The sequence below is a fragment of the Balaenoptera borealis genome (assembly GCF_965194805.1).
Source record: "Balaenoptera borealis genome assembly, chromosome: X".
Taxonomy (NCBI): domain Eukaryota; kingdom Metazoa; phylum Chordata; class Mammalia; order Artiodactyla; family Balaenopteridae; genus Balaenoptera; species Balaenoptera borealis.
In genome coordinates this window covers 61,937,329-61,948,868 of record NC_138881.1, presented here as the reverse complement: position 1 = coordinate 61,948,868, position 11,540 = coordinate 61,937,329, and the positions used below count along the sequence as shown (strand labels likewise).

The following is an 11,540-nucleotide window of genomic DNA, read 5'->3' as shown; positions in this document are numbered from 1 at the left end:
TGGGAGGATCCCACATGCCGCGGAGCAACTGGGCCCGTGAGCCACAATTGCTGAGCCTGCGCGTCTGGAGCCTGTGCTCCGCAACAAGAGAGGCCGCGATAGTGAGAGGCCCGCGCACCGCGATGAAGAGTGGCCCCCGCTTGCCACAACTAGAGAAAGCCCTCACACAGAAATGAAGACCCAACACAGCCATAAAAATAAATAAAAAATAAATAAATTAAAAAAAAAAAAAAAACAAACTTACTACAAAGCTCAGTAATCAAATCACGGTAATACAGGCATAAGAATAGACATGTAGATCAATGGAATAGAATTGAGAATCCAGAAACAAACCCATACGTCTGTGGTCAATTGAGTTTTCACAGGGTGCCAAGACCATTAAACCATCGAACCATCAACAAATGGTGTTGGGATAACTGGCTATACCCTTGAAAACGATGGAACTGGACTCTTACCTCATACCCTATTCAAAATTAACTCAAAATGGACCAAAGACTTAAATAAAAGAGCTAAAAGTATAACAAAATTTAGAAGAAGATATCCAGGTAAATCTTAATGAACTTGGATTTGGCAATGGATTCTTAGATCTGACACCAAAAGGACAAGCAACAAAAGAAAAACAGATAAATTGGAGTTCAGCAAAATTAAGAATGTTTGTGTATCCAAATAACAAAAGTTGGTGAGGATGTGGAAAAAAGGGAACCCTCGTACACTGTTGGTTGGGAATGTAAATTGGTGTAGCCACTACGGTTTCTCAAAAAACTAAAAATAGATCTACCATATGATATATCATATATCAAATGATATACCCACTCTTGGGTATATATCTGAAAAAAACAAAAACACTAATTCAAAAAGATACATGCACCCCAATATTCATAGTAGCAGTATTTATAATTGCCAAGATATAGAAGCAACCCAAGTGTCCATCAACAGATGAATGGATAAAGAAGATGTGGTATATATATGCAATGGAATACTACTCAGCCATAAAAAAGATTAAAGATTTCCCATTTGCAGCAACATGGATAGACTTGGAGGGCATTATGCTAAGTGAAATAAATTAGAGACAGACAAATACTGTATGATATCACTTATATGTGGAATCTAAAAAAATACAACAAACTAGTGAATACAACAAAAAAAAGAAGCAGACTCACAGATATAGAGAACAAACCAGTGGTCACCAGTGGGGGGGGGAGGGGCAATATAGGGGTGGGGGATTGGGAGGTACAAACTATTGGGGGTAAGATAGGCTACAATGATGTATTGTACAACACAGGGAATATAGTCAATATTTTGTAATAATTGTAAATGGAGTGTAATCTTTAAAAATATATAAAAGTAAAAAATAAACAGTAAAAAAAGAAAAAAGAATGTTTTTGGGGCTTCCCTGGTGGCGCAGTGGTTGAGAGTCTGCCTGCCAATGCAGGGGACACGGGTTCGAGCCCTGGTCTGGGAGGATCCCACATGCCGCGGAGCAACTGGGCCTGTGAGCCACAATTACTGAGCTTGCGCGTCTGGAGCCTGTGCTCCACAACAAGAGAGGCCGCGATAGTGAGAGGCCCGCGCACCGCGATGAAGAGTGGCCCCCGCTTGCCACAACTAGAGAAAGCCCTCGCACAGAAACAAAGACCCAACACAGCCATAAATAAATAAATTAATTAATTAAAAAAAAAAAAGAATGTTTTTGTATCAAAGGATGATGTCAAGAAAAAATAAGACCTACAGAATGAGTGGAAATATTTGCAAACCCTACATTTGACAAGGGTTTAGTATCTCTTACATATAATAAACACTTACAACTCAGAAAATAAAAGAAAACCTACCCAATTAAAAAGTGAGCAAAGGAATTGAATAAACATTTCTCTAAAGAAGATATACAAATGGCAAATAAGCACATGAAAACATGTTCCACATCATTAGTCATTAGGGAAATGCAAGTTGAAACCACAGTGAGATGTTACTTCACACACAGTAGGATGGCTATAATAAAGAAAACAGAAGAAAGCAAGTGTTGACAAGGATATGGAAGAATTGATACACTCATACATTGCTGGTATGTATGTTAAATATTGTACGTCTTGTGGAAAACCTTTTAGCTGTTCCTCAAAAAGTTAAACATAGCATGGTCATATGACTCAGCAATTCCACTCCTACATATGTACCCAGAATTGAAAACTGGTGTTCAAAGAAATAGTTGTAGACAAATGTTCATAGTAGCACTATTCACATTAGCAAAAATTGAAAACAATCCATATTTCCATCCACTAATGAATGGATAAACAAAATGTAAATCCATACAGTGGAATATTATTCACCCATAAAAAGAATGAAATACTGATATATGGTACAACAAAGATGAACCTCAAATACTTTATGGTGAGTGAAAGAAGCCAGATACAAAAGTCCATATATGATTTCATTTATATATGAAATGTTCAGAATAGGTCAAATTAATAAAGACAAAGTAGATTACTGGTTGTCAGAGACTGGAGGTAAGGGGAGATAGGTAGTGACTGCTTAATGAGTATGAGGTATTTTGGAGGGGCAGTGATGAAAATGCTCTGAAATTAGACTGTGGTGATAATTCTACAACAATGTAAATGTTCTAAAAACCACTGATTTGTTGACTTTAAGATGGTAAAAATGGTGAAATTTATGTTATGCAAAGTTTACTTAAATAAACAAATGCACTGAGTATTCCTGCAATTAACAGAAAAGTAGTTTGGTTTTGTTTAGCTGATAGATCAAAGATTAATATATAGGATACTCTATATTCATCATCCTAAGTAGGATAAACACAAAGTAATATACATCCAGACACATCATAGAGAAATGTTGAAATCCTAAAACAAAGAGAAAATTTTGAATGGAGCAAGAGAAAAACAACTTGTCATGTACAATGTGTAACCCCAGTAACATTCATAGCTCTCTAGTAATCAGAAACAATGGAGGCCAGGAGACAGTGGAATGACAAACCCAAAGTGCTGAAAGAAAAAAACCCATCAAACAGTAACCTTTATCTCTCAAAACTATCTCTTAAAAATGAAGGTGAAATAAAGACAGTCCTAGAAAACAAAGACTGAGAGAATTCACTGACAACAGACCCTCCTTATAAGAAATAATAAAGGAAATTCTTCAAGCTGAGAGCAAGTGTGATAGGCTGAATAATGGGCTCCCCAAATATGTCCATGTCCTAATTCCCAGAATCTGTTAATATGTTATCTTACATGGTAAGATACTTTGTATGTGTGATTAAGTTAATGATCTTGAGATGGGGAGATTATTCAGGAATATATGGGTAAGCCAGATATAATCACAAGAGTCTTTGTAAAAGGAAGTCAAGAAAGTCAAAGATAATAAGAAATGTGACAGTGGAAGCAAGAAGCTGCAGTAATATGAGGAAGGAGTAAAGAATCAAGGATACAAGCAGTCTTTAGAAGATAAAATAAAGGATTCTCTCCTGAATTCCAGAAGGAACAGAGCCCCCTGAAACCTTGATTTTAGAATTCTGATCTCCAGAAATATGAGAACAAATTTGTGTTGTTTTAAGTCACTAAATTTGTGGTAATATGTTACAGCAGCAATAGGAAACTAACAAAACACATAAACACAGACACAATTCAAATTCACATTAAAAAAAAAAGAGAGTGCAGTAAAAGTAATTATGTTAGCAATTCCAAAAGACAGTGTAAATATTTCCACTCCTTTCTTCTCTTAACTGATTTAAACAGCAATTGTATAAAACAATTGTTATATAATTGTATTGGTGATTCTATATAGAAATATATTTGGCAATAACAATGTAACGGAGGTGATTAAGGACAAAGTTTCATTTGAGTAGCTAAATGATACCAGACTGTAACTCAAATCCAGAGGAACAAATGAAGAGAACCAGAAATGATAAATAAGAAAGTTAATATAAGAAAGTATCAATATATACTTCTTTCTATCCTCAGCTTTTAAAAAGACATAAAAGTATATGATACAAGTTATAACAAAATATTGTTGTTTTTATAAAATACATAGATGCAATATGTATAACAATAATAGGACACAAAAGGAGACAAGAGAGCTGAGCTGCATAAGAGTATCATTTGTGTATCTCACTGGAATTAAGTTAATATAAATATAAAATGGATTTCCATAATTTCAGATGTATAAGCCCCAAAGCAAACACTGAGAAAATGAGTCAAAAATACAGTGCAGGGCTTCCCTGGTGGCGCAGTGGTTGAGAATCTGCCTGCCAATGCAGGGGACATGGGTTTGAGCCCTGGTCTGGGAAGATCCCACATGCCACGGAGCAACTGGGCCCGTAAGCCACAATTGCTGAGCCTGCGCGTCTGGAGCCTGTGCTCCACAACAAGAGAGGCCGTGATAGTGAGAGGCCCATGCACTGCGATGAAGAGTGGCCCCTGCTTGCCACAACTAGAGAAAGCCCTCGCACAGAAATGAAGACCTAACACAGACAAAAAAAAAAAAAAAAAAGACTAATACTCTTAAAAAAAAAGTAAAAAAAAAAAATACAGTACATAAAATGTTAAAGGAATTTAAATATTACATTAGAAAATATTTACCTAATACAAAATAGGTAAGGAAGTAAAGAAGAAAGAGGAACAAAAAAAGACTTGGGACATATAGAAAACAAAAAGTAAAATGGCAGAAGTGAATCCAACTATATCAAACTTAACATTAAATGCAAATAGATTAAACAATCCAATCAAAGGAGATTGTCAGGTTGAAAAAAAAAAAGAACCTACTATATACTGTCTACAGTAGACACAATAGATTCAAGGATACAAATAGGTTGAAGATAAAGGACAGAAAAAGCCATATCATGCAAACAGCAGCCATAAGAAACCTGGAGTGGCTTTAAAACAAACAAAAAAACTGCTACTAAGATAAAGAGGGACATTCTATAATGATAAACAGGTCAATACATCGGGAAGATATTATAAACATATATACACTTAACAAGAGAGCTACAAAATACAGGAAGCAACCAGTGACAAAAATGAAGGAAAAAATGGACAATTTAATGATAATATTTGAGGTTTTCAATACTACGCTTTCAAAAATGGATAGAACAATTAGGCAGAATATCAACAAGGAAATAGAAGACTTGAACAACAGTGTAAATCAACTAGACATAACAGATATCTACAGAACAACAGAACTCTACTCAACAACGGTAGATAAACCCTTCTTCTCAAGTGCACATGGAACATTCTACAAGACCACAAAGTAGGGCATAAAATAAATCTCAGTGATTTTTAAGGAACTGAAATCATACAATGTATGTTCTTCAACCACAATGATATGAAATTAGAAATCAACAACAGAAATTTTGGAAATCCACAACTATGTGGGTTCTAAACAACACATTCCCAAATAACCAATGGACCAAAGAAGAAATCAGAAAGGAAATTAGAAGATACTTTGAGATGAGTGAAAATGAATACACAACATAACAAAACTAATGGAATTCAATGAAAGCAGTAATCAGAGGAAAATTTGTAACTGAAAATACCTATATTATAAAAGAAGAAAGATTTCAAGCCAATAACCTAACCTTCCAATTTAAGACACTGGAAAGAGAAGAGTAAAATAGCCTAAAGCAAGCAGAAGAAAGAAAATAATAAAGATTTCAGGGAAAATTAATGTAGAAAATTAATAGGGACCATCAATGACACCAAAAGTTGTTTCTTCGAAAAGATCAACTTAATTGACAGATTTTTAGCTAGACTTAGCAATTAAAGGAGAGAACAAAATCAGTAATAAAATGGAAAACGTTACTACCAATATTACAGAAATAAAATGATTATAAGGGAATATTATAAACTGTATTTCAGCAAGTTAATAACTTATATGAAGTGGAAAAATTACTAGAAAGTCAGAATGTACCAAAACTGACTCAAGGGAAAATAGAAATAGACCCATAAAAACTAAAGAGATTGAATTAGAAATTGAAAACTATCCACAAAGAAAAGCCCATGCCCATGACTTCTCTGGTGAATTCCACCAAACCTTTAAAGTGGAACTAGTATCAATCTTTACAAACTGTTCAAAAATATAAAAGAGCTAACACTTCCAAACTCATTCTATGAGGCCATTGTTACCCTGATACCAAAACAAGACAAAGGGATCTCAAGCAAAGGAAAACTGTAGACGAATATTCCATATGAATACAGAGGTAAACATTTTTGAAACAGTAGTAACAAGCTGAATCCAACAACATTAAAAAAGATAATAAACTATGACCAATGGGGATTTATTCCAGGAATGTAATGTTGGTTTATTGTATGAAAAAGCAATCAAGGTAATACAACACACTAATCGAATGAAGGAAAAAAAACTACATGATCATCTCAATTGATGCAGCAAAAGCATTTGATAAAATCCAGCATTCTTTCATGATTAAAACACACACACACACACACACACACACACACACTCAACAAACTATAGAGAGGTGAACTTCCTCGACCTGACAAAGGATGTCAATGAAAAATCCACAGCTTATATCATATTCACTGCTGAAAGACGGAATGTGTTCTAGCTACAACTAGGAACAAGGATATATACCATTGCTATTCTTATTCAACTTTTTACTGTAGGCTCTAGGCAAGGCAGTTAGGCAAGAAAAAGAATTTAAAGGTGTCCAGATTAGAAAAGAAGGGGTAAAACTGTATTTGTAGATGACATGATCTTATATTTAGAATATCGTATGGAATCCAATAAAAACATATTAGAAGTAATAAACAATTTCAGCAAAGTTACAAGATACAAAAATCAACATATAAAAATCAATTTTATTTCTATACACTAGTAATAAAATCTGAAAGAAAATTCTGTTTACAATGGCATAAAAAAGAATAAAATATTTAGGAATCAATTTAACAAAAAAGTGCAACACTTCTGAAAGAGGGGTCCAAGGTGATAGCATAGGAAGACCCTGAGGTCGCCTCCTCACATATAGAGCAATTCTTCCTGAAGAACAACTGTTTGATTGAACAGCTACTGCATAGAGAAGGATCACATAGAAATGGGTAGGAGAGATGGGAATATAGTATCCACGAGGACCCACCCCTGATGTAGAGACCTGTAGTAGGGAGGGATATTGCTGAGGGGCTTGGGCACAGACTCACCCACCTTGGGACACAGTGAAAAAACAGCAATTTAAAGGGTACCTAGACTATAAGGGAAGGAAATCTATGCACTAACCCTGGAACTTTGGCTGAATGGGCAGGGAACTGTTGGAACCTTCTCCAGGGTTGGAGGTATCAGTGAATGGCATTGTTTGAGTTCCCCAGGTACTCCCCCAGGCCCATGCCCACTCCATCTCCAGCCTTCCCACCAAGGTGGGACTCAGGAACAGCAGGCTCTGGGGACCACCACCAGCCCAGGCCCACTTCAGCTCAAGCCACCCTGCCAAGGCTGCCTCAGTTCAGCACTCCCCAGGGACTTCCCCTGGCTCATGCCCACTCCAGTTCTAACAGTTGGCCAAAGCTTCCAGGTGCAAGCAGATGGGAATATAGTATCCATGAGGACCCACCCCTGATGTAGAGACCTCTTTTTTCCTTTTTCCTCTTTTAGATTGGGGTTCTCTTTTACCTTGTTGATTCATTGCTGTTGATTCTTTTATATTTTTATTTTTCCTAATAAATCTTTTAATTTTCTAATTTTATTTTATTCTTTATACTTTGTTATTGTTCTCTCCTTTTGGCTTGTTCCCTGCCCTGCACTTGTTTTTTTTTTTTCTTTCTGTTTTCTGTTGTGGTTTTATTTTACCTTGTTGCAGTTGTTCAATTATAGTTTTATTTTTCCTAATATATTTTTTATCTTTCTAATTTTATTTTGTATTTTATTCTTTGATATTGTACTGCTCCTTTTTCCTTTCTTCCTTTTCTTTTTTTTAAACCATACCACAAAACTTGTGGGACCTTGGTTCCCAGGCCAGAGGTTGGGCCCAAGCTCTTGTGGTGGGAGCTCCGAGTCCAAACTGCTGGACTAACAGAGAACCTCAGACCCCAGGGAATACCAATTGGAATGAGGCCGCCCAGAGGTCCTCATCTCAGCACCAAGACTGGGCTCTACCCAACTGCCTGCAAACTCCAGTGCTGGAAGGCTCAGGCAAAACAACCAGTAAGACAGGAATACAGAACCACCCATCAAAAAAAAAAAAAAAGGAGAAAAAAAATGAAATGACAAAAATATATGTTACAGGTGAAGGAGCAAGGTAAAAACCTAAAGAACAAATAAATGAAGATGAAATAGGCAACGTACCTGAAAAAGAATTCAGTGTAATGATAGTAAAGATGATCCAAAATCTCAGAAACAGAATGGAGAAAATACAAGAAACATTTAACAAGGATATAGAAGAGCTAAAGAGAAAACAAACAGTGATGAACAACACAATTACTGAAATTAAAAATACAAGGAATCAATAGGAGAGTAACTGAGGCAGAAGAATGGATAAGTGACCTGGAAGATAAAATGGTGGAAATAACTGCCAGGGAGCAGAATAAAGAAAAAAGAATGAAAAGCATTGAGGACAGTCTCAGAGATCTATGGGACAACATTAAACGCACCAACATTCGAATTATAGGGGTCCCAGAAGAAAAAGAGAAAAAGAAATGGTCTGAAAATATCTGAAGAGATTAGAGTCGAAAACTTCCCTAAAATGGGAAAGAAAATAGTCAATCAGGTCCAGGAAGCACAGAGAGTACCATACAAGATAAACCCAAAGAGAAACACAGAGACACATATTAATCAAACTATCAAAAATTAAATACAAAGAAAAATATTAAAAGAAGCAAGGGAAAAGCAACAAATAACATACAAGGGGATCACCATAAGGTTAACAGCTGATTTTTCAGCAGAAACGCTGCAAGCCAGAAGGGAGTGGCAGGACATATTTAAAGTGATGAAAGAGAAAAACCTACAACCAAGATTACTCTACCCAGCAAGGATCTCATTCAGATTTGAAGGAGAAATTAAAACCTTTACAGATAAGCAAAAGTTAAGAGAATTCAGCACCAACAAACCAGCTTAACAATAAATGCTAAAGGAACTACTCTAGGCAGGAAACACAAGAGAAGGAAAGGACCTACAAAAACAAACCCAAAACAATTAAGAAAATGGTAATAGGAACATACATATTGATAATTACCTTAAATGTAAATGTATTAAATGCTCCAACCAAAAGACATAGACTGGCTGAATGGATACAAAAACAAGACCTGTATATATGCTGTCTACAAGAGACCCACTTTAGACCTAGGGACACATACAGACTGAAAGTGAGGGGGTGGAAAAAGATATTCCATGCAAATGAAAATCAAAAGAAAGCTGGATTCTCTATGTATAGCATCATGTTATCTGCAAACAGTGACAGTTTTACTTCTTCTTTTCCAATTTGTATTCGTTTTGTTTCTTTTTCTTCTTTGATTGCCATGGCTAGGACTTCCAAAACTATGTTGAATAATAGTGGTGAGAGTGGACATCCTTGTCTTGTTCCTGATCTTAGAAGAAAAGCTTTCAGTTTTTCACCATTGAGAATGATGTTTGCTGTGTGTTTGTCGTATATCGCCTTTATTATGTTGAGGTAGGTTCCCTCTATTCTCACTTGCTGGAGAGTTGTAATCATAAATTGGTGTTGAATTTTGGCAAAAGCTTTTTCTGCATCTACTGAGATGATCATATGGTTTTTATTCTTCAATTTTTTAATATGGTGTATCACATTGATTGATTTGTGTATACTGAAGAATCCTTGTATCCCTGAGATAAATCCCACTTGATTATGGTGTAAGATCCTGTTAATGTGTTGTTGGATTCTGTTTGCTAGTATTTTGTTGAGGAGTTTTGCATCTATATTCATCAGTGATATCGGTCTGTAATTTTCTTTTATTGTAGTATCTTTGTCTGGTTTTGGTATCAGGCTGATGGTGGCCTCATGGAATGAGTTTGGGAGTGTTCCTTCCTCTGTAATTTTTTGGAAGAGTTTGAGAAGGATGGGTGTTAGCTCTTCTCTAAATGTTTGATAGAATTCACCTGTGAAGCCATCTGGTCCTGCACTTTTGTTTGTTGGAAGATTTTTAATCACTGTTTCAATGTCATTACTTGTGATTGGTCTGTTCATATTTTCTATTTCTTCCTGGTTCAGTCTTGGAAGGTTGTGCTTTGCTAAGTATTTTTCTATTTCTTCCAGGTTGTCCATTTTACTGGTATAGAGTTGCTTGTAGTAGTCTCTTAGGATGCTTTGTATTTCTGTGGTGTCTGTTATAACTTCTCCTTTCTCAATTCTAATTTTACTGATTTGAGTCATCTCCCTCTTTTGCTTGATGAGTCTGGCTAAAGGTTTATCAATTTTGTTTATCCTCTCAAAGAACCAGCTTTTAGTTTTATTGATCTTTGCTATTGTTTTCTTTGTTTCTATTTCATTTATTTCTGCTCTGATCTTTATGATTTCGTTCCTTCTACTAACTTTGGATTTTGTTTGTTCTTCTTTCTCTAGTTCCTTTCGTTGTAAGGTTATATTGTTTTTTTGAGATTTTTCTTGTTTCTTGAAGTAGGCTTCTATTACTATAAACTTCCCTCTTAGAACTGCTTTTGCTGCATCCCATACGTTTTGGATCATCGTGTTTTTGTTGTAATTTGTCTCTAGGTATTTTTTGACTTCCCCTTTGATTTCTTCAGTGATCTCTTGGTTAACAACCAGAAAACTACTAGAGCTAATCAATGAATTTGGTAAAGTTGCAGGATATAAAATTAATGCACAGAAATCTCTTGCATTCCTATACACTAATGATGAAAAATCTGAAAGAGAAATTAAGGAAACACTCCCATTTACCATTGCAACAAAAAGAATAAAATATCTAGGAATAAACCTACCTAGGGAGACAAAAGACCCATATGCAGAAAACTATAAGACACTGATGAAAGAAATTAAAGATGATACAAACAGATGGAGAGATATACCATGTTCTTGGATTGGAAGAATCAACATTGTGAAAATAACTATACTACCCAAAGCAATCTAAAGATTCAATGTAATCCCTATCAAATTACCAATGGCATTTTTTTACAGAACTAGAACAAAAAATTGCACAATTTATATGAAAACAGAAAAGACCCTGAATAGCCAAAGCAATCTTGAGAAAGAAACATGGAGCTGGAGGAGTCAGGCTCCCTGACTTCAGAGTATACTGCAAAGCTACAGTAATCAAGACAGCATGGTACTGGCACAAAACCAGAAATATAGATCAATGGAACAGGATAGAAAGCCCAGAGATATACCCACTCACATATGGTCACCTTAACTTTGATAAAAGAGGCAAGAGTATACAATAGAAAACAGATAGCCTCTTCAATAAGTGGTGCTGGGAAACTGGACAGTTACATGTAAAAGAATGAAATTAGAACACTTGCTAACACCATACACAACAATAAACTCAAAATGGATTAAAGACCTAAATGAAGGCCAGACACTATAAAACTCAGAGGAAAACATAGGCAGAACACTCTATGACATAAAT

The 11,540-nt window shown here is 35.6% G+C and overlaps 1 protein-coding gene across 1 annotated transcript in view; it reads right to left on the bottom strand.

Annotated features, from left to right (window-relative positions):
• Nucleotides 1-11,540, bottom strand: part of CHIC1 (cysteine rich hydrophobic domain 1) — a 436,141-nt gene that overhangs the window by 355,202 nt on the left and 69,399 nt on the right. The gene's annotated exons all lie outside the window — the stretch shown is intronic.